Genomic DNA, 22,312 nt, shown 5'->3' with positions numbered 1-22,312 from the left:
CCATTCAGCCAGTATAAGTGAGGCAGGGCTTCACGCCTGCTGATTTTGGAAGAGGCTAATTATTTCAGAAAGTTCAGTCAGCTTATTAGCTGATAGGAGTCTTGCCAGTGGGGGACTGGCGATTCCTGGAGATCTTAGAAAATGCAAGGCCCGGGCAGAGCAAAAGGACAATTTCTCGACTTAATGGTGTTAAAGGGCCCCTGTCGCTCTGGGAAGAGTGACTGAAATTGCCAAATTTAAAGAAGGAGAAGGTTGATTTCCTAATTTTCAGACTGACATAGACATGCAACAGCCACAAAATAGCGAGTGGAGGAAGGTCAATGTTGGAGAATCAGAGGCCTTCATTTGCTGTAACATGGGCCATGTGGAAGGATGTGGCAAGGGTATGAATGTTAAAGATTCACTTGCAAGCTTTAACAAGTTTAAATACCTCACTGGCTCATAATGATAACAGCATTTTCAGGTGAATAACAGGGCAAATAATAGAATCACAAAGAAACACATAGATATTCCTTAAATATAACAATCAAGCACTGTCATTTCACCTGGCTTCATATCTCTTACCCAGAAACAACGGGCGGGATTCTCTGACCCTGAGGCCCAGTCTGAGAATCGCCGGGCTGGGCGCGATTCATGCTGTGCCGCCCCGACGCCGGTCCGCTGATTCTCCGGTCATCGGAGAATCGCCGCTATTGGGGCCGGCGCAGTCAGCGCGGCGCGGGTCGGGACCCTCTACGCAGCCCCCCCCCCCCCCCCCCCCCCGGCGATTCTCCACCCGCAATGGGCTGAATGGCCGCCAAGAAAGCCCGAGTCCCACCAGCGCTGTTCACATGTGGTCTTACCAGGTGGGACCTTGGCGTCCATCCTGCGGGGGGCGGCCTTGTGAGGGGGGAGGGTGGATCCGACCCGGGGGGGGGGCCCTCCACCATGGCCTGGCCCGCGTTCGGGACCTACCAATCGGCGGGCCGGCCTCTCCTAGTGGGGGTCCCTTTTACTCCGCGCCGGCCCCTGTAGCCCTATGCCATGTTGCGTCGGGGCCGGCATGGAGAAGGAAGCCAGTGCGCATGCGCAAATTCACGCCGGTCAGTGTGCATGTGCGAGTTCACACCGACCGCAGCGCGCATGCGCAGACCCACGGCGCCTGTTTGACATCGGTCTCGGCAGCTGGAGCTGTGCTAGCCCCCTGTAGGGCTCAGGATTGCTGCTCCTTAGGGCCTGTTGTCACTGTCGTAAAACGCGACGGCGTTTACGACGGCGTCAACTCTTAGCCTCAGGATCAGAGAATCCCGCCCAACATCACTCCCAGCACTCCGAAGTTACAAAGCTGTTATCCAGTATTGTATGCCAGCATCCTGAAGTTTCACAGTCTGGGAACTTGGATCCTTCTAACTTAAAATCTATTGTTTATTACCATCGGAATCAACCTGTGAACTTTGTCAAAGGTATTTTGATACTTAAAGTAAATAATCCAGAACCACAAAGAAAATTCTGATAATCTTCTACACGCCAAATGATGGCCTATTTTCCATAATTCTCAATGAATAATTGCCAGTTTCCACACTGAAAACTGTGAGATTGATCTATTGCATGGCTGAACATTTTGATTAACTGTTACTTTCCAGTTCTTCAAGATGCGTAATTTCAGTAATAAAAAGAAACCAATTTGTTATAAGGTTGTATGTTGTCTGACAAAGAGGTTTGTATGGTTGAACAATAATTGCTTATTCATAATACATAAATATATCCACAGATATAGGATACAGTCCTGATGAGCCGCTACCTTCATGCTGACCCCTACCAGGCTCACACTGATACTCTATCTCTCCCATGTGACACTTTATATCATAATGTAGGCGATAATATTTCTCCACGATAACCCTTACAGACCCCAAAACTATATCACACAATAAAGTGCCATCAGTTTCACTCTCCCTGAATGCTTTAACCCTTCAGGCAGCTCTGTGCTCACAGTTACCAGAACCCGGCGAAGGAATGCAGCCAACAAGAGTTTAAGATGCCGATCTGGTGCCTTCATAAGATCCTCCAAATCCAGTGGTAAGAAAGGCAGTCCAAGGGCAGCATCCTCTACCAAGCAAAATTGCCCAGTATCGAGGTGCTAATTACTCATAACCAGGGCTGCCTGGGCAGTACATGGCGTTCGGATGCCTGTCACCAGACCCACAAAGCAATTGCTCCAATTGGAAATGAGTCACGGCTGGCGACTTCCAGGAAGACAGTGGAAACGCTTCGGGCATGCCACCAAAACTTCCCTGAGGATGTTTATCCCTGCCGACTCATGGGTGTCGCAGTCTTCCAACTGACTAAAATAGAGATTAAAGCAAGGCTCACCTGGAAAGGCATCTAACATATTGAGAGATTTCATTGGGAACAGGTAGAAGGGAAGTCAAGGCATCAGAGGAAACTCACATATCTCCAACGTCTACTGCTGCAACGGATGAAACATTATGCATTGCCTCATCCATGAATGAATCAGATGGATGTAGAAAAGGATGAAGAATATTCCAAATGAAAATTATGATTGTCCTTCTAATACTGTAGGAATTTCTTCTTCTGTAGGCATTGGTTCAACTTACACTCTCTGTTCAGTGTGAGTTTCCTCCTCAGTGACCTGAACATTTCTGAACCTTCATCAGAATGTATGTTGTCTTGAAAAAGTAATGTGAGGTTCAGAATCTCCACCTCTAAAAAATCATCGATTTTAGTGCCATTTTTGGTTATCATCCTCTTCCATTCTTTCCCAAAGAGGAAACTAAGGTCTAGAATGTCAGTTTGCAGCTGGTCACCTTCATCCTTGGGACACCTGTCTCCCACCTAACCTTGAGGAGAAATTAAAGATCTACGATGTCTTCCTGTGGCCGAGGTGCTGGAGTTTTGTTAATGAAAATTGATTCACAGAATTCTGAGTCAACCTGGGTTTCTTCAAGGGAGGTTCCTTGAACCGATTTCTCCTCTGTCTGGTGCAGATTTCCTGGACCAGCAGACCAATTAAAAATGGCCTAATGTGCCACATCTCTCGTACTGCACAATTCATGCAGGGCATTCTTCCCACCTGTAGACCTTCTTCCCGCCACAGTGAGGACATTGGAAAATGGTGGTTGGTGCTTTTTTAAGTATTTCCCTGGTTGCTGTTTTGAACAACCTGATCAAGCCGTTCCTGGGAAATTTCACTCACTACTCTAACAAAAGCCTTATTCTGCCTCCATTCTTTTGCCTGTCTGATCAGTTGTACAGTTTTGCTTAAATTTAAATTCTCCAGAGATTATAACAAGTCAGAGAGCATCTAAAATGGCAATGACTATTCTTTTTTTAATACATATTTTTACTCTCCTCCTTTTTCACATTTTCTCGCAAATTTACACCCAACAATAAACAATAATCAGTACCGAATGCAATGTCAATCCCCATATCAATAACAACAATCCCATCCTCCCACCAAACCCCAGACATTAACCCGCATGTTAACATGAACAAATAACAAAAAGGAATCAGGAATTGCTCATAGTCACCATTAACACACACAGCCCCCCCCACCCCCCCGCCTCAACATTCCCAACCCTCCCCACCCACCTAATGTTCGATGTAATCCAATTCTCGAAAAAGTGCATAATGCCCATGAATTGTAGAATCCCTCCAATCTTCCCCTCAGTTCAAATTTGACCTTCTCAAGAGTCAAGAATTCCAGCAGGTCCCCCCGCCACGCCAGGGCACAGGGTGGAGAGGTTGATCTCCAACCCAATAGAATCCGTCTTCGGGCGATCAACGAGGCGAAGTCTGCAACATCTGCCTCCGCACCATCTCCAACCCCGGCTGGTCCGACACCCCGAATATGGCCTCCCGAGAGTCTGGGTCCAGTTTCACGTGCACCACTTTAGAGATTACACTAAAAACCTCCTTCCAGTAATCCTCCAGCTTTGGGCAGGACCAAAACATATGAACGTTCACATCTTCTACCCCCTCAAAGAGCCGGCTCCTCCTCGCCCTTGTGATGTGTGCTCTATATACCACCTTCAGCTGAATCAGTCCCAACCTCGCGCACGAGGTGGAGGCATTCACCCTCCGGAGCACCTCACACCAGAACCCCTCCTCCATACCGTCTCCCAACTCTTCCTCCCACTTTGCCTTGATTCCTTCCAGCGGTGCCTTCTCCTCTTCCAAAATAGTCCCGTAAACCACTGACACTACCCCCTTCTCCAGTCCCCCTGTCGTCAGCAGCTCCTCCAGCAATATGGAAGTCAGCTCCACCGGGAAGCTCAGTATCTCCTTTTTGGAAAAGTCTCGAACCTGCATGTATCTAAATATTTGGCAATGGCTATTCCATCTCTGATCAGGTCATCTGTTAGTGGCAGCACGGCGGCGCAGTGGTTAGCATTTCTGTCTCACGGCACCGAAGTCCCAGGTTCGATCCCGGCTCTGGGTCACTGTACATGTGGAGTTTGCACATTCTCCCCGCGTTTGCGTGTGTTTCGCCCCCACAACCCAAAGATGTGCAGGCTAGGTGGATTGGCCACGCTAAATTGCCCCTTAATTGGAAAAAATGAATTGGGTACTCAATTTTAAATAAATAAATAAAATAGGTCATCTGTTACTGTTCGATACTCACAATTTTCAGCCAGGCTGTACAATTAGTTGAAGAATGAGCCAATCCCTTCAGCCTATTTTTGACTGCTGATTAAATTTTGCCCTCTCTATATAAAGATTTTTTACAAAGACTGAAGTATGAGTCAAAGGCTCCAATGACATCCTCTAGGAAGCTATTTCTTCATTTACTCCCTGTCTGGCCAGCACGTCATCTGCAATGTTCCCAACAGTGTGTAACAAAGTGCTAACTTGATATTTGTTCTCTTTACCTGCAAGACCTGAGGTGCCTGATAAAATGTCTACCAATTTTGCCATCACTCAGCCTGTCTAGGCCCTCTATATTTTGGAAGGATTCTGGTAGGGGTTGTCTTTTCCTGTGCTGCTTGTCTTTCCACTTGCTGGGCTGCCCTTGTTATTTAGTCGTCTCCTGTGTGGTTGTTAGATTGGCCTTGAAGTCCTTCACCTGCTGCTCTGCCCTATTGCTGGGTTTCACTTGAGGCTTTACACGCCATTTTCTGGTGTTCCTCTGTGGGTGCAGTCACTGCTGTTACCATCTGTTATTGTGGGTTTACTTCAGAATTTGTTGGCTTCTTATTCAAAAAGATATCTTGCTGGAGACAATAGTCTTTTGTTCAAAAATATTTATTTACATGCTAACTATTTACAAAGGTTAAATAAGACCAAGCCTTCGCTGGAGTTACTCTCTGAGGGGCTTCACACTCATCTCTTCTCAGTGAGCGATATCTCTGTGACATAGCTCCTTGCGCATATTCTCAGTAGCTACCATTAGAGTTAACCCTACACTCTACACAAACAACACATCTACTCAACCCTTCAAGCACTAGCTGCCCCATTTTTGGCAGAGTCGGCAAATTGCACATTGGACTTATCAGCCATCTCAGAACCCATCAAACCGGAGTGAGAGCAAGTCACTCTTGATCCCAAGAGGCGGCCAAAGAGGAAAAAGAGGAGGAGATGGAAAGTTTACGATTCTCCATCAGCCTATTCTCAGCCAGATTGATGATGCTTGGGAAAACGCAGCCAAAAAATTAGGTCTCAAATAAGCAATCTGATCATGATGTTGAGCAGACAGGATCACAGATCTGGACAAGTTTCACACAAAGTCAGTTTCATGATACATTGAAAGCACAGAATGTTCAGTCCAGGACATCGTATTTGTATCACAAAACCGACTTCATTAGTTGGAAACGGATTCCTACAAATACTACCCAAGAGATCAAAAGGCACAGATTCAGAGAAAAGTGCCTGCAGTAGGCTTATAGATTAACAAAGAAGGTGTAGTAATAAATTATTTTGTGACCGCACATGCATGTTTCCCTTTTAAAGATCAATTGTATGCTTTTTGGAAGTCTGGATGGTAATGGAAAATACTATTCACCTTACTTCTAGGGTATGGGGGCACAGTGGGTATGTTTCTGGGCTAGTAAGGTGGAGACAGGGATTCAAATCCCACCATTATACTTCAGGAATTTAAATTCAGTAAATTAAATGCATTTGGAATAAAGTAGGCTAGTATCATAATGGTGACCATTGTAAAATCCCAACTGGTTCATGATTGTCCCCTAGCGAAGGAAACCTGCCGTCCTTTCCTGGTCTGCCCTACAGACCACAGCAATGTGGTTGACTTCTAACTGCCGTATGAAATCACCTGGCAAGCCAGGTTGTATCAAAAGATCGGTTGTATCAAAAGGTCGGTGCCGCAATTCTCCGGCTGTTGAGATTCACTTTTCCCACCTGCAGCGCAACCCCACCTGCAAGTTTGCCGGAGGCGTGGGTTGGTTTCAATGGGAAATCCCATTGACAAGTGGTGAGAGTATAGAATCCGCAGCCAGCAAACAGCACACCACCGAGAAACATGCGGAAGGGCAACCCAGCTGCAACAAAAGAAACACTATGACCCAGACAGAATACAAAAGTTTACAAATTTCACCACCACTTCCTCAAAGGCAATTAATGATGGCCAATCAATGTTGGCCTTGGAGCAATGTCATACCTTGTAAATGAATACAGCAAAAGAAAAAATAGACAGACTTCAAAATGCCCTTTCCATTCTATATTTTTTTTGTATAAAGTGATTGACTGATGACGCATATGTAACAAAAGTCACACACTTCGACTCTCTCTGGAACTTTGCACAACTTTCCATTATCAGCTCCAGATCGAATATTTAATATACCGATGCGAGACAAAAGCAATCCAGGAAAGCTGGTTAAACTGTGACAAATGTAAAAACCAATAATAAATTAGAGTTGTTTTAGATTGCACGTATATATCTATATATATATCGTCTTTCATTCCTTGAATCAACAAAATACTAGCTTATCCTCAAGAACCTTTTCAGATCAGATAATTTATTCATTATTGTGTGCCACCTCACAGATATAACATTAATCCTCAGTCCCCGCAAAGCTGAACAGTAAAAGATAAAGAAGGAAAGAGAAAATCAAAGAGGGATCGAAGTGATATCACATTTGAGAAAGTAGGAAAGGCAAAAAGAGTGAAGCATAGAGAGGTGACATTTCTTGCCACATATGTGTCTGGGTTGGAGCCTGTCAGTCAATGTTCGCTAGAAGTAGAATATCCTTGCCTAGTTCCTTGCTACCAAGAAGAGTTGGTACCTAAGCTTCTGAGCTTGTAATTGTCCACTGATTGCCAAGGTGCTGAGGCAACTGGCTGATGTAACATTTATTTCCTTATTATTCTTTCAATTACTGTATTAATGAGTGCTGACTTCAGAAATGAATGGGAATAATGCACTTCAGTTTGATAAACCTCCAGCAATTTTGAGGAGCATTTATTCAGCATTTATCCACCATGAAGCTACTTTATAATACAAAGTAGAATTTCTTCTTTAAATGTTACCATATCAGCTTCCATCAGTTTGTTCCCAGCAGGTTATATTCATATGGCCTTGCTGGTATCTGTGAGATCATGAACGCTGGTTTTAAATCATACTTGCGAACTTGAAAAATAGACTTTTAGTTGGGTCTCTTTTTAAGCTGCTCAGGACTGTGCAGAATGCAGGTTAGGGACTGAGTCTGGTAATGTGGAAATAGTTTTTAAATTATAAAAAAATTAATTCATGGGATCTGGGTGTTGTTTGTATGTTCGTTACGTGGCCGATCTTGAATAACTGTGTTCTGACACAGGCAGGTTACTTCAAACTGGTTTGTTTACACTACATACACAATATACATGATGAGCTACTTGGTAGATACTTGTCTCTTGAGGTCAGACTATTGCATCTGCTCTGCCAGGCGTCTTGCACATGACTGCTGATATCACTGCTACACTGTTACTAACGTATTACCGTAACTATTAGCCCATTACTGGCAAGGTCAACCATTATTGCCTATCCCTTAAAGCCATAGAATAGAACTATGGAGTGCAGGAGGAGGCCATACAGCCTGTCGAGTCTGCACCGATCCTCTGACAGAGCACACTACCGAGGCCCACTCCCCCACCTTATCCCTCTCGCCCCACCTAACCTGCACATTTTTGGACACTAAGGGACAATTTAGCATGGCCAATCAACCTAACCTGCACATCTTTGGACTGTGGGAGGAAACCGGAGCACCCGGAGGAAACCCACACAGACACGGGGAGAACGTACAAACTCCATGGTCACCCAATGTTAGAATCAAACCTGAATCCCTGGTGCTGTGAGGCAGCAGTGCTAACAGTGCTACAGTCTGCTTAGTGTAAGTGCATCCACAGTGTCGTTAGGGAGGGAGTCCATGACTTTGTGAAGAAATAATTCATAATGCTCAATGGAAATACATTCCTTGAGGATTAAAAAGTCATTAGAGAAAGTGTTCCATCCATGGCTAACTAGAGAAGTTGAGGATAATACTTGGTTAAAAGAAGTGCCAAAAGGATTGGAAAGCCTGGGGTTAGGTGGTTTCTACAGTTCTTTAAAGTTACTAAATACTACAGGGAGTAACACGGCATTTGCTCAAGGAATCTGTCCTAGATGCAAGGACTCTGCAGAAAACCTGTTTCTCTCAAACATGGGTGGACACATCCCCTTGGACCTCACTATTACAAGGAGAATGAGCAGAAGAAAAAGAGAACACGACAAACTCTGGAAGAGAGAGGAGAAGGGGGAGGGGAGGGAGAGGAGCCCAGAGCAGGGGGTTTATTAACCTACGATGTTCATGGAGCAATCCATCTACCTGAACCTCGACGAGGAATAATGTGCAATACGTCTCTGCTTCACTAAGGGCATTCTAATTGAAATCTACCACTTGCTGCAACAACAACTTCAAACACAGAGCAGCTTTTAGACTGTGTTACCAGTGACTGATGGTGACTGTGATGATGAATTTTTATGCATGGATTCCTCCCAGGCTGGAGCAAGCAATATTTATAAAACGCCACCATTAGTTGTCTACTGTTGTACAAGGGAGATCATTGAGGTTCTATATTCTAAGAGAAGTGAATACATTGAATTATTTCTTGACAGAGAGAAACAGGCAGAATAAGCAAGCAATTTCACGAGGATTGCCGGCTTCCCCATGGTATAGGCTGCCATTGGCTGTGCCCACATCATACTTTTGAGGAAACTAAGGGGTTTTCACTCCTCTACATTGAGCTGGTGTATGATGATACACTATGTATCCTGCAAGTCAATGCCTGGTATTCTGGCAGCAGTCCTAATGATTTTATTCTACAACAATCCACTGTGCCATTGTATTGAAGAGTGGCAAGAGCTCACCTTCGATGACACACGCTCAAGCACACAGCCGGCATACAATGAAAGCCATGCTGCCACATGAGAGGCGATGGATTAGGCAATTTGGGTGCTGAAACAATGGGCAGGATTCTCTGGTCACCCACCTGTTGCTTGGCGGCACACCGTTTGCTGGCAGCAGGCCTCTCTCTTCCCGCCACTTGTCAATGGGATTCCCCATTGAAGCCACCGCATGCCGCCGGGAAACCCGTGGGCCAGCAGGAAAAGAGAATCCCAATGGCCAGAGAATTCCGCTCAACATTTCCCCTTCCAGGACCGCTCGAGAGGAGACTTGCCCAACTCAACAGAGTACGTGCACGATCTGTGGTACCCTGATGTATGATGCACAATCTCGCCATCAGGAGGATACACTTTTGCTATCAGTAATACTGAGCCATAGTAAAAGGAAAGGAACAGGAAAGAAACACAGCCTCTTCTGCCTGAGCTGTTCAATGATCACCTCACCACGATACCACTGAACAGAAAGCTATCTCCCCATTCACCAATAGTCCTATCTGTATCTGCCCTCTGTCACTGATCATCACCGCCTAGGCAACAATGGTGAAATAAAGCAAACACAAAGCAGACATTTCAAAGCAAATTTATAAATTATAACGATCAATATTGCAAACAAATGTTAAATAACTAGCTTTGTGCATTCCCTTCGTAACTGTTCTCAATGTCCTTCAGTCTGTCCCACTGCTCCAATACAGTGCTACTCCAGTGACCGCAGCATGGCTGCTTGGAGGCTGCTGCCTTTCAGTCGGGGTGACTGTAAATGGCCTTACAGGCTGACCTGCACAGCTCTGGGCCTGGAAGATCCCATTTCAGACTGTATCATTTCTGCACTGGCTGTCTGACAGTTAACAGGAGGGGAACTGCTAGTGATGGAATGCTGTCATCCTGAGAGAGGGCAGCAGGTTGGTGCTCCACAGAGCCACTGCCACACTCATGGGGAAAGGCTCTTTGAATGCTGGGGTCTGAGACCATGATGGCAGCAGTCTGAACTTGGCTAGAGCAAACTGTGCTCACATCGCAGAAGTAAGTGCATCCACTGCAACAGTCAGATGTTCTGCATTTTCGACTTGTGCTGCAATGGTAGCTGAGACATCACCCATCAGTCTCTGTATCATGGTTGGGTTCATAAGTGTGCTGATGAGGTGACCACCACTTCCACTCTAGAATGAATGGGCACCAAGCTCTGCACCTATCACATGCTAAATTACTGCTGGATTCCTCCTTGACATTGACCGTGGGCTTTCTGACAGGCCTGCCGATGCACAGCCTTCTCCTGTACCCCCCCCCCATCGAAGCCCTCATCTGAGTCCTCTGCAGCAGGACCTGTGGCAACTTCCTCCTTCAGAAACCTGACCCGCCCCTTGTCCTGCCTGTAGCCATTCATTCCTGATGTCTCACGTGTAGATTCTACCTATATCCTGTCCTCTAAAGTACACATAGTGTCCATCTCTGAATTGGTGTCTTCAAGTGTGAACGTGAATGTCAGAATTTTGTCTTCATCACATTCTTCCCGCTCTTCCACCTCTTGCTGATCCATGACAACTTTACCAGTATGCAGTTCCTGGTTATCAGAAAGCAGAAAGGCACAAGGGTGGTTAATGGTGAGGGCAGAGGAAAAATGCGTGCTGCATCATCTGCAGTTTGTAAATCAGAAGATAATATGGAATGGTGGGGTGGGAAGTAGATTATGAGAAGGGTCAGAAGGTACGATGGGACATTCAACTTTAATGGTTTCAGCCCTGTTGCTGGCCATGCCATCAGAGAGGGCTGCTGTGATAGGAGAGAGTTTAAAGGTTTTCAAGGCTTCATAGGGAAGACATTTATCTTCATCTGACAGATCTTTGAACTTGACACGCCGGGAGGTTTGAAGGCTACAGAGGGAAGACTTGCCACATGATCCCCATCCTGGGAAAGAGTCCTCATCTAAATCATTGGCTAATAAATGACTGAGGTTCACTGATCCTTTCGAAGCTCTATCAGTTACAGCCCATCAACACGAAAATGATGGGCGCAATTCGCTGGACAAATTTCAAAGTGCGATCTCGGGTGTGTTTGATGGAGTGTTTCGAAACGGCTACTCCACCAAGAGGAAGACTGCAATTTCACAGCAGTTAGCTGTTTCTTTGGGCTTCGGGGAGTTTCTCCCCATCGAGGCCAGACTTTGAAATTTCTCTAGCACTGGGGAACTGAGTTCGCCAGTAGGGCCAGCTCCTCGGAGATCAGGGTGCCATTTTGAAAGGCTGCCCCAATCTCTAAAATTCCCCGCCCCCCCTTTCAGGACCCTCCAGTTCCAGGACCCCCCCCCCCCCCCTTTACCACCCCCTCTCCCACAATTTTTCTGCGGCCCCTTTATACCCTTTCATGGGCCCCCAGGCCCCTAGCACCCTGGCAGTGACAACCACGCCCGATTTGGGCCTCTCTGGTCATTCACCCATTGGGTGCGACATAGTGGGAAAATTGCACCCGATATGTTTGCTCATACTCCCTGCTTTCTGCCCATTAAGCCACCCTTAATCCATGCTAATATATTGCCCTAATTCCATAAATCTTAATCTTCTCAAACAACCTTTTCTGTGGCACATTATCAAATGCCTTTTGAAAATTCATTCTATGGCTGATACCCATAACCACAGAACCAATGGTCAATTTTGGTGGCGATATTTGTCCATAGCATAGCACAATGACAGGACTTTCTCATGGTGGTGAAACCAGACTATTTTTCATAAGGACTGTGAGTTGGCCACCTCTACAGATGTTATTTGTAGGGATCCCTCTGTTTGTATCCTGTTTATTTCCTTATTTTCCCCTTTCTTTCATTTTTGCTATTAATGTTGTTTCACAGCGCCAGGGACCTGGGTTCGATTCCCAGCTTGGGTCACTGTCTGAGTGGAGTCTGCACGCTCTGCCTGTGCCTGCGTGGGTTTTCTCTAGGTGCTCCGGTTTCCTCCCACGAGTCCCGAAAGACGTACTGTTAGGTGAATTGGACATTCTGAATTCTCCCTCAGTGTACCCGAACAGGCGCCAGAGTGTGGCGACTGGAGATGTTCACAGTAACTTCATTGCAGTGTTAATGTGAGCTTACTTGCGACAATAATAAAGATTATTATTATTATTACATTTTTGATCCATGGAGGATTAATGGACCTGAGACTTTTAAGGCAAAGCAGTTTGTAAGTGGCCTGTACCTTTAATTCGAGCAAAGGATTGTCGCAGCAGAGGAGATCAGTGCTGACTCAGTTTGTCCAGTGATGACTGGTAGCCAATGAATTGGCCCAGAAAGCCGGTGCTCTACACGGTAATAGGCGATGATTTGATATGATCACACTGATATGCTTTTCAGTGTCACAAAGCTTGTTTTCCATTTCACTTTTGATTCTGCAGTTTGGCTAGAGGATTTCAACTAATTCTCTCCGGAAATACCCAGCTAAACTCTCTTCATAAGACCACCGGGGAAGGATAATTCTCTCTCCAGTAACTCTTGAGACTGCAAAGGCTTGAAGTCAAACCATGGGCTGGAAGTAGGGTTTGATGTGAGACAAAGTGCCTCAAGAAAGAAATAGGCATGAATGTGAACCTTCGAGTTGAAGACCCAGTTTGACAGCTTCTGCCTGTAAGTACCGTACTGAATAAATGACTCTGCCAAGAAGACTCTCATCAGCTGTAAACCAGAGGCCAGGAAAGCCTGCTGCAAATAATTCATCAGCCGAAGCAAAGACCTTTAACTTTTGTCTCCATCCAATTTATCCCCCCACCCCCACTATGTTTGTCTGTCTTGTGTGTGGATGGGTAGAGGGCTGGGCAATTTAAAGGGGAGTCAGATAATTGCTCACCATTAACTAGTTGTTGTACTGCATATTCTATATTTGTTCTGGTTATAAATAAACTGTAATTATGTTTAAGTTTACAAACCTGGTGACTGTAATTATTGGACAGCAAAGAGCCAAAGGCCGTGTGTATTTTCATAATAATTATTGGTTAACTCACTTTGTGACACCAGACGAATGGGGTTAGAATTCACCACGCACTTGCCCAGGGTGCCTTAACATATTGTAAATGGACATGTCTATGACAGGTAGAATAGTACATATGAGATTAAGTAGATTACTTCTTAATGTTGGCTCCCTCACTATTCGTCACTGAATCAATCTGCCAGCTCTGGAAACAGCTAGCTTGATGATGTTACTCCTGAGCCACTTTTGTCTGATCTGAAGCCATACAATTCCATGGAGTCTATGATCAATACTGAGAATTCCGAGGGCCATCTACCACCTCATCACTAATGTTATTTTCTTCCCTAAAGTCATCGACGGTGTTGCTGCTTCCCAAATCTGTGCCCATCTTTCCCAGAACTCCATCTTTGAGTTGCATCAGTCAAGTTTCAGTCCCTGCCGCAGTGTTGAAAGAGCACTTACCAAAGTCACAAATTAAACCCTAAGTGACTGACAAAAGTAAACCTTCCCTCCTTGTCCTTCTCGAGCTGTCTATCGCCTTTGACACAATTTTTAAAATATATATATTTTATTCCAAACATGATCAAATTCTTACATACAAAGATTTATACAAACAGTTGGTCATTTTTATTTTGCCTTTGTTCCAGTTAACTATCCCATCCTCCTTCAACGACTCTCCATCACTGTCCATGCAGATGAGGCTGCCCACACATTCTTTCATTCATAGCTATCTAATTATAGCCAGAGGAGCATTCACAATGTCTTCTCTACCCATCGCCACACTATGATATCTCAAGTCCTCCAAGGACCTATCCTTGGCTCCCTCCTATTTCTCATTTACATGATGCCCCTTGGCAGCATTATTGAAAAACACAGCATTAGTTTTCACATGTATAGAATCATAGAAAGTGTACAGCACAGAAAGAGGCACTTGGCACATCATGTCTGCAGCAGCAGAGAAACAAGCCACCTAGCCTAACTTTCCAGCATGTTACGCCACTTGAGGTGCACTAACAACACCAGCTCTACATCACCACTACCTCTCTCAAGTCCTCCACTGTTGCTAAATTATTAGACTGCTTACTGACATCCAGCATCGCATGAAACCTCCTCCAACTAAATACTGGCAAAACTGAAGCTATTGTTTTCGGTCCGAACCCCAAACTCCATTCCTTAGCTACTGACTCCATCCCTTGCCCGAGTAACAGTCTGACATTAAAGCAGTCTGTTCCCAACTTTGTTGTCATATTTGATCCCAGGATGAATCACATATCCATTCCATCACTAAGACATCCCATTTTCACGTCCTTAACATTGTCTGACCTGACACTATCTCAGCTCCAGTTTTTGCTGAAATCCTCGTTCATGCTTTTATTATCTCTGGACTTGACTATCCTATTGCACTCCTGTCTGGTCTCCCACATTCTATTGTCTGAGGACATTTAAAACATAGTTGCCAATGTCCTAACTCCCATGAAGACTTATTTCCAGAAGGCACTTGATAAATTGACACATCAAGGGTCACTGTGCAAAATAAGAGATCATTGTGTAAAAGCTAACATATTGACATGAATAGAGGATTGGTTAGTTAACAGGAAACATAGAGTAGGCATAAATGGATCATTTTTGGGTAGGCAAGATATGATAATTGGGGTGCCACGGGGATCGGTGCTGGGGCCTCAATTATTTACAATTTATATCAACGACTTGGATGAAGAGAAATAAATAGGATATTTAACAACCAATTGTATAGTTGCTAAATTTGCTGATGACACAAAAATAAGTAGGAAAGTAAGTTGTGAAGAAGACATAAGGGGCAGGATTCTCCGACCCCCTGCCGGGTCAGAGAATTTCCAGGGGGCGGTGTGAATCCCGTCACGCCGCTCCAACGCCGCCCACAAATTTCTCCGGCAGCCAAAAATTAGCGCCGACGGGAATCGCGGCGCGCTCCTCGCAGAATAGCGAGGGCCAGTGCGACGCTATGGGCCCCGGGGCTGCTCCAATTCTCCAAGCCGGACGGGCCGAAGTCCCACCAATGTGACCACGGGTAACGCCAGCGTAAATCAAACAACCTTTTCAACGGCGTCAACCAGTCGTGCTCGTTGACGTCAGCCAGCGTGGAGGTAGGGGTCTGTGTGGGGCGGCCGCCGGAGAAGTGACGGCATGGCCATAGGTGGTGGGATTCGCAGGTGCCGGTGGAGGGTGCGTGCCGGTGATTGTGGTCGGTGCCGGGGGTGGGGGGTGAGTGCCGGGGAGGGTGAGTGCCGGGGAGGGTGAGTGCCGGGGAGGGTGAGTGCCGGGGAGGGTGAGTGCCGGGGAGGGTGAGTGCGGGGAGGGTGAGTGCCGGGGAGGGTGAGTGCCGGGGAGGGTGAGTGCCGGGGAGGGTGAGTGCCGGGGAGGGTGAGTGCCGGGGAGGGTGAGTGCCGGGGAGGGTGAGTGCCGGGGAGGGTGAGTGCCGGGGAGGGTGAGTGCGGGGAGGGTGAGTGCCGGGGAGGGTGAGTGCCGGGGAGGGTGAGTGCCGGGGAGGGTGAGTGCCGGGGAGGGTGAGTGCCGGGGAGGGTGAGTGCCGGGGAGGGTGAGTGCCGGGGAGGGGGGTGCCGGGGAGGGTAAGTGCCGGGGTGGGGGGGGGGTTGAGGAGGGTGAGTGGCGGAGAGAGAGGGGGGGCCGGGGAGGGTGAGTGCCGGGGAGGGTAAGTGCCAGGGTTGGGGGGGCCGGGGAGGGTGAGTGCCGGGGAGGGTGAGTGCCGGGGAGGGTGAGTGCCGGGGGCGGGGGGGGGGGGGGGCGGCTGGGGAGGATGAGTGCCGGGGAGGGTGAGTGCCAGGGAGGGTGAGAGCCGGAGAGGGGGGTGCTGGGGAGGGTAAGTGCCGGGGAGGGGAGGGGGTTCCCTGTCCAGGTGCCAGGCGGCAACAGTCGCAACCATGCAGCCCGTGGCACCTGGCTGCGAGGGGGGTATGTACAATGTTGATATGTTGTCTACCCCCCACCCCCCACCCCCTGCAGACCGTAATGTTTGGGCATCACCCAGCGATGTTGGCTACCGTGGCGGGAGCCGCCTTCTACATGTTGCCCTGGGGGAGCTGGAGCAGCAGCGTGCCTGGGAGGCGGCGGAGGCTGCCGCAGAGGAGCGTGCCGCAGAGAGGCAGGTGGCAGCCGCCCAGGCTGGAGGGCCGCCCGCACGACAGGACGAGGAGGAGGAGGAGGTAGTGGTGCCACGGCAACGGAGACGCCCGATCAGGCCCCGTGTGTACCGGCGCCGCACGTCGTACCAGGACCTCACTGACCGGGTATGCAGGAGGAGACTCAGGATGAGCCGGGAAACCGCAGCCCATATCTGCCACCTGATGGCACACCTGGTACCGCGTGGCACTGGCGGAGGACACCCTCTCCCTGTGGCCGTCAAGGTTACGGTGGCCCTGAACTTCTACGCGACGGGGTCATTCCAGTCGCCGAGTGGGGACCTGTCCGGCATCTCGCAGTCATCGGAGCACTGGTGCATCCGTGCAGTGAGTGACGCCCTGTATGCCATCGCGGACCGCTACATCCAGTTCCTTGTGGACCAGGCCGGCCAGGATGCCCGGGCTGCGGGATTTGCTGCCGTGGCGAGGATGCCCATGGTCCAGGGAGCAATCAATGGGATTCATGTCGCCGTGTGGCCACCAGCTGATAACAGGGCTGTGTTCACGAATAGGAAGGGGACCTACTCCATGAACATTCAGGTGGTCGACCACGCATGAGGATCCTGCACGTCTGTGCCCGGTACCCGGGTAGTGTACATGACTCGTTCGTATTGGCGCAATCGTTTATCCCAGCAATGTTCGAGGGACGCTACTCCCGGCTAAGGGGCTGGTTGCTGAGCGACAAGGGTTACCCGTTGCGGTCGTGGCTGATGACGCCTCTACGGAGGCCACAGACTGACGCGGAAACAACCATACCCATGCAGCGACCAGGGGTGTGGTCGAGAGGTGCTTTGGGCTGCTGAAGATGTGCTTCAGGTGCCTGGACCGCTCTGGAGGGGCCCTCCAGTACCCGTCAGATAGGGTCGGCCGCATCGTTGTTGTCTGCTGCGTCCTGCACAACTTAGACCAGCAGAGGGGCGATGTGCTGGAGGCAGAGGAGGGGGAGGGGCAGGAGCAACACGACGAAGGGCAGGCCTCCCCAGATGAGGAGGATGGCGGCAATGTACAGGACAGACGAGCTTGATATGGACGGGATGCTGCCCACCGTTACCGGCTGGGCCAGCGGGCATGGGACGGGTTGATAGCCGCTCGGTTCACAGACTAGGGGTGTGTGGGAATCGCCGGGTATGGGCACAGACATCACAGTATGGCACCAGCCTACCACCCTCACCCCACCAACCCACCACCAACCACCCTCACCCTCACCCCACCCACCCACCACCAACCTCCCTCCCCCCACCCACGACGGTTCACGACGGCGCGAAACGGCCCCGATCCCAATGGATTCAAGCCCCGTCAATGGGATAGGATCGGGGCCGCGTCATCTACATGCGCCAGGCCTTGTTGCCACATAAAGGCGGCGCCGCATAGATGACGCGGCCGGCGCCGCATAACTGGCATCACCCACTCATGCATGGTTACCGTCCTCTCTGAGTCCGCCCCGCAAGAAGATGGCGGACGGATCTTGCGGGGCCGTGGAACGAAGGAGGTCCTCCTTCAGAGAGGACGGCCCGACGATCAGTGGGCACCGATCGCGGGCCATGCCACATTTGAGGTACCCCCCCGGTGCAGGATTCCCCCCCCCCTCCCCCCCGCAGGCCGCCCCCCCCAGCGTTCCCGCGCTGTTCCCGTTGGCAGCGACCAGGTGTGGACGGCGCCGGGGGGAACCCGCCATTTTGGCCTGGCCGCTCGGCCCATCCGGGCCTGAGAATAGCGGGGTTGCTGGAGAATCGCCATTTTGGGTGTCTCTGGCGATTCTCCGGCCTGCGGCCCGCGGAACTCGATGGGGCTGTTCCCGCCGCTTGGGAGAATCACGGGAGGGCGTCGGACCGGCGTCCCGGGAAATTTTGGCGGCCTAGGCGATTCTCCCAACTGGCGTGCGAGTGGAGTATCTCACCCACAGTGTCCAACATTAAATGTGAATCCGCGATTGGACAACATTTGCTAAGTAATCCTGAATGTGCGAAGAATTACACTGACAGCCAATTAAGATTATCAGTCGGGCTCACAGTGTGGCACACTTATGTGTGCTAGTAGCTGCATATATAATACACAGAGCCTTGTTCTTTGCAGACATAATTAGCTTGAATATACATTGCAATGTGCCTGTTTCAACTGATCAAAATAGGCAACCAGTCATTTTTTGGTTCATTGCCCAGGTCAGTAGCACATTGGTTAGCACAATTGCTTCACAGCTCCAGGGTCCCAGGTTCGATTCCGGCTTGGGACACTGTCTGTGCGGAGTCTGCACATTCTCCCCGTGTCTGCATGGGGTTTCCTCCGGGTGCTCCGGTTTCCTCCCACAGTCCAAAGATGTGCAGGTTAGGTGGATTGGCCATGCTAAATTGCCCTTAGTGTCCAAAAAGGCTGGGTGGGGTTACTGGGCTACGGGGATAGGATGGAGGTGTGGACTTAGGTAGGATGCCTCCTTCTATCATAGAATTTATAGTGCAGAAGGAGGCCATTCAGCCCATCGAGTCTGCACCGGCCCCTTGGAAAGAGCACCCTACCTAAGCCCCCACCCTATTCCCGTAACCTAGTAACCCCACCCAACCCAACCTTTTTGGACACTGAGGGCAATTTAGCAGGGCCAATCCACCTAACATGCACATTTTTGGACTGTGGGAGGAAACTGGAGCACCCGGAGGAAACCCACGCAGACAGAGAGAAAGTGCAAACTCCGCACAGACAGTGTCCCAAGCTAGGAATCGAACCTGGGATCGTGGAGCTGTGAAGCAACTGTGCTAACCACCATGCTACTGTAAATTCTGCACTGTAAATTTTATGAACTATCTATGAAGTGCCTTAACCAATGAGTGTTAACCTGCTTGGCTTGAATTTAAACAAAGCTTGACAGTTAACTGTCATTCATCAGTTAAATGGTGCATTCTCCATGGCAACACCTCCACCAATCAGTGTCCACTTGCCAACCAATCAACACTCTCTTCTCATGAAGTATAAATTGTTGTTCCCTTTACATTTGGCATTCTTGTGAGTGTCCACTTGTGTGCAAGATGAGAAACTTCAACATGTGTCTTTTCTCAGCAATACTATGATTAGAATTGAGGACTAAGAGACGACTTAAACTATAAATGGGAGATATCTACTGGCCTTTTGATAGTAACAATGATGTGGCAGAATGTAATAAATCATTGATTGGAGAGGCCTTTGGTAAAAACAAAGCTTTTTTAATGGAAACCTTCATCTCCATATAGATTGGGACGAACAGAGACATCTAGTGAGAAAATAGTGACTTATTTCTTTGGGTTCTAGGTTGTTTCCCAGGAGCAATATGTTCTGGAACCAACAGCAGGTCAGGCCACAATCCAGATTTAGTTAATAATCTAACTGTAAGGGTGCATGTATCTAACAGCGATCATAATGTGGTTGAATTCATATTAGATTTCGAAAGGGGAAATGAAATGCAGTTCTTTAGATTTGAGATTTTAGTGAGGCTAACTGCAATGGATGAGACAAAGATTAACAAAGACAAATCCATCAAACCCGTCATCGAGTAACGCTGTATATGAACAGCGGCAGATGTTCAAAATAAATTTAACTTAGTAGAGGACTAATATAAACCCCTCAGGCAAGTGTCGTACTTACCAAACAAAACAACCCTGGTCGACTCACGAGGTGAGAGGAAAACTAAAGGAAAGAGCATATAAAATGGATAATGTACATTCAAAGGTTTTGAGTGATATAAAGAACAGTGAAGGATGACAAAAAAAGATAGTGAGGGTGGCAAAAGGGAATATGAAAAGAAATGTTCGATGAATATCAAGGTTAACGCAAAGCGCTTTTACAATCATATTTGAAGAAAAATTGCAGTCAAGAATATTGTGGATCATTTAGTAATTTGAAATAAAATTACACTATCTGAATGGCCATAAATTAGGAGAGGGGAATGTGCAGCAAGACCTGGGTGTCCTCGTACACCAGTTGCTGAAGGTAAGCATGCAGGTACAGCAGGCGTTAAAGAAGGCAAATGGTATGTTGGCCTTCATAGCGAGAGGTTTTGAGGGCAGGAGCAGGGATGTATTACTGCGATTATACATGGCCTTGGTGAAGCCACATCTGGAATATTGTGTGCAGTTCTGGTCTCCTTATCTAAGGAAGTATCTGAGGGAGAGCAGCGAAGGTTTACCAGACTGATTCCAGGGATGGCGAGATTGATGTATGAGGAGAGTTTGAATCGGTTAAGATTGTATTCGCTGGTGTTCAGAAGAATGAGGGAAGATCTCGTAGACACCTACAAAATTCTAACAGGACTAGACCGGGTAGATGCAGGAAGGATGTTCCTGATGGTGGGTGTGTCACAGTCTGAGGATACGGGGTAGACCACCTAGAACAGAGATGAGGAGAAATTTCTTCACCAGAGAGTGGAGCCTGTGGAATTCGTTATCACAAGAAGTAATTGAGGACAAAACACAGCATGATTTCAAGAAGCAGTTAGATTTAGCATTTCGGGCGAAGGGAATCAAAGGATATGGGGGAAAAGTGGGATTAGGCTATTGAGTTGGATGATCAGCCATGATCATAATGAATGGCAGAGCAGGCTCGAAGGGCAGAATGGCCTCCTCCTGCTCCTAGTTTCTATGTTTCTATAATATCTTCAGGAGGCCTGAGAAAGTTACACAAAGGTTTATTTGACAAAACAAAATTAAAGGCCGCAACGCAGCGTACAGCACATAAATCCCAGCCGGGACTACCGATCGCACCGGTCCCAACCCGGGCCGGCTTTAAAGTACAAGATTAACGAGCCCCAGCTGCTAGGGCTTCACCCCTCAGTGAGGGAGCTCGTATTCCACGAGCCCCTTGGAGAGGTCAATTGGATCATCCCCCTCATGTGAGGGTTAGTACAAAAATGGTTGCATTTTTGAACAATGTCTTTGTGCTAGTTTTCACAATGGAGAAAGAGGATAATATACCTGAGAGTCCATTAAAACAAATATTGGATCAAGGAATAGAAGGTTTGTAAACAATATTAGAAACAAATAATGACAGAGACCAAAGACTGAAAATTCTCTATGATCCCTATGATTAATACGACTGCTGTTGCTCCCTGTTTGTGCACGTGTGGATCATACTGTCATCTATCTTTTAAGATATGCAGTGTCAGTATCTGAGCTGCAAATGCAAAATCAAGTGATCTAAAGAAATTCCTGAACTGAGAGAACTTTTAAAAATTATGGCTAAATAATGGTTAAATAATTTACAACTTCCTCATCTACTTTCTTTAAAACCTTGGGGTGGAAACCATAAGATTTATTTCTATGAAAAAACTGCATATCTTAGAAGGTAGATTAGAGTATGATCTACATGCTTACAAATGGGCGGATCACAGGGAGCTCACAGAGAGTAACAGCAGTCCTATTAACATGTCAGCTTGGCTCAGTTGGCAGCACATTTTCTTTTGAGTTCGAAAGTTGAGTGTTCAAGTCTCACTTCCGAGACTTGAGCACAGAAATGAAAGATTACATTCCAGTGCAGTACTGAGGACATGCTGCACTATCGGAGCTGCTACCATTCAATCCTTGGCACCGTTGCCTTCTCCGGGGGATGCTAATGACGCCATGACATTATTTTGAAGAAGAGCAGGTAGGTTCTCCCTGTTGCCCTGTTGACTTTTGTATGCAATATGGCATCATTTCATTTGGTAAATTTGGTTTGGACAGTCTGCTTTATGGTGTTTTTAATTTTTGCACTGTGGTCACAGAGAGAAGGTTGAGAAGTTTGGCGAATGGGACATTTGGGTTTTAGTAACTGGTACTGCATTCAGAGGAGATATTCACAGATAGCCCAAGCAGAAAGAG

Source organism: Scyliorhinus torazame, chromosome 3, assembly GCF_047496885.1.
Source record: "Scyliorhinus torazame isolate Kashiwa2021f chromosome 3, sScyTor2.1, whole genome shotgun sequence".
Classification (NCBI taxonomy): Eukaryota; Metazoa; Chordata; class Chondrichthyes; order Carcharhiniformes; family Scyliorhinidae; genus Scyliorhinus; species Scyliorhinus torazame.
The sequence above is the reverse complement of the archived record's forward strand: the minus strand, read 5'-3'. Positions refer to the sequence as shown.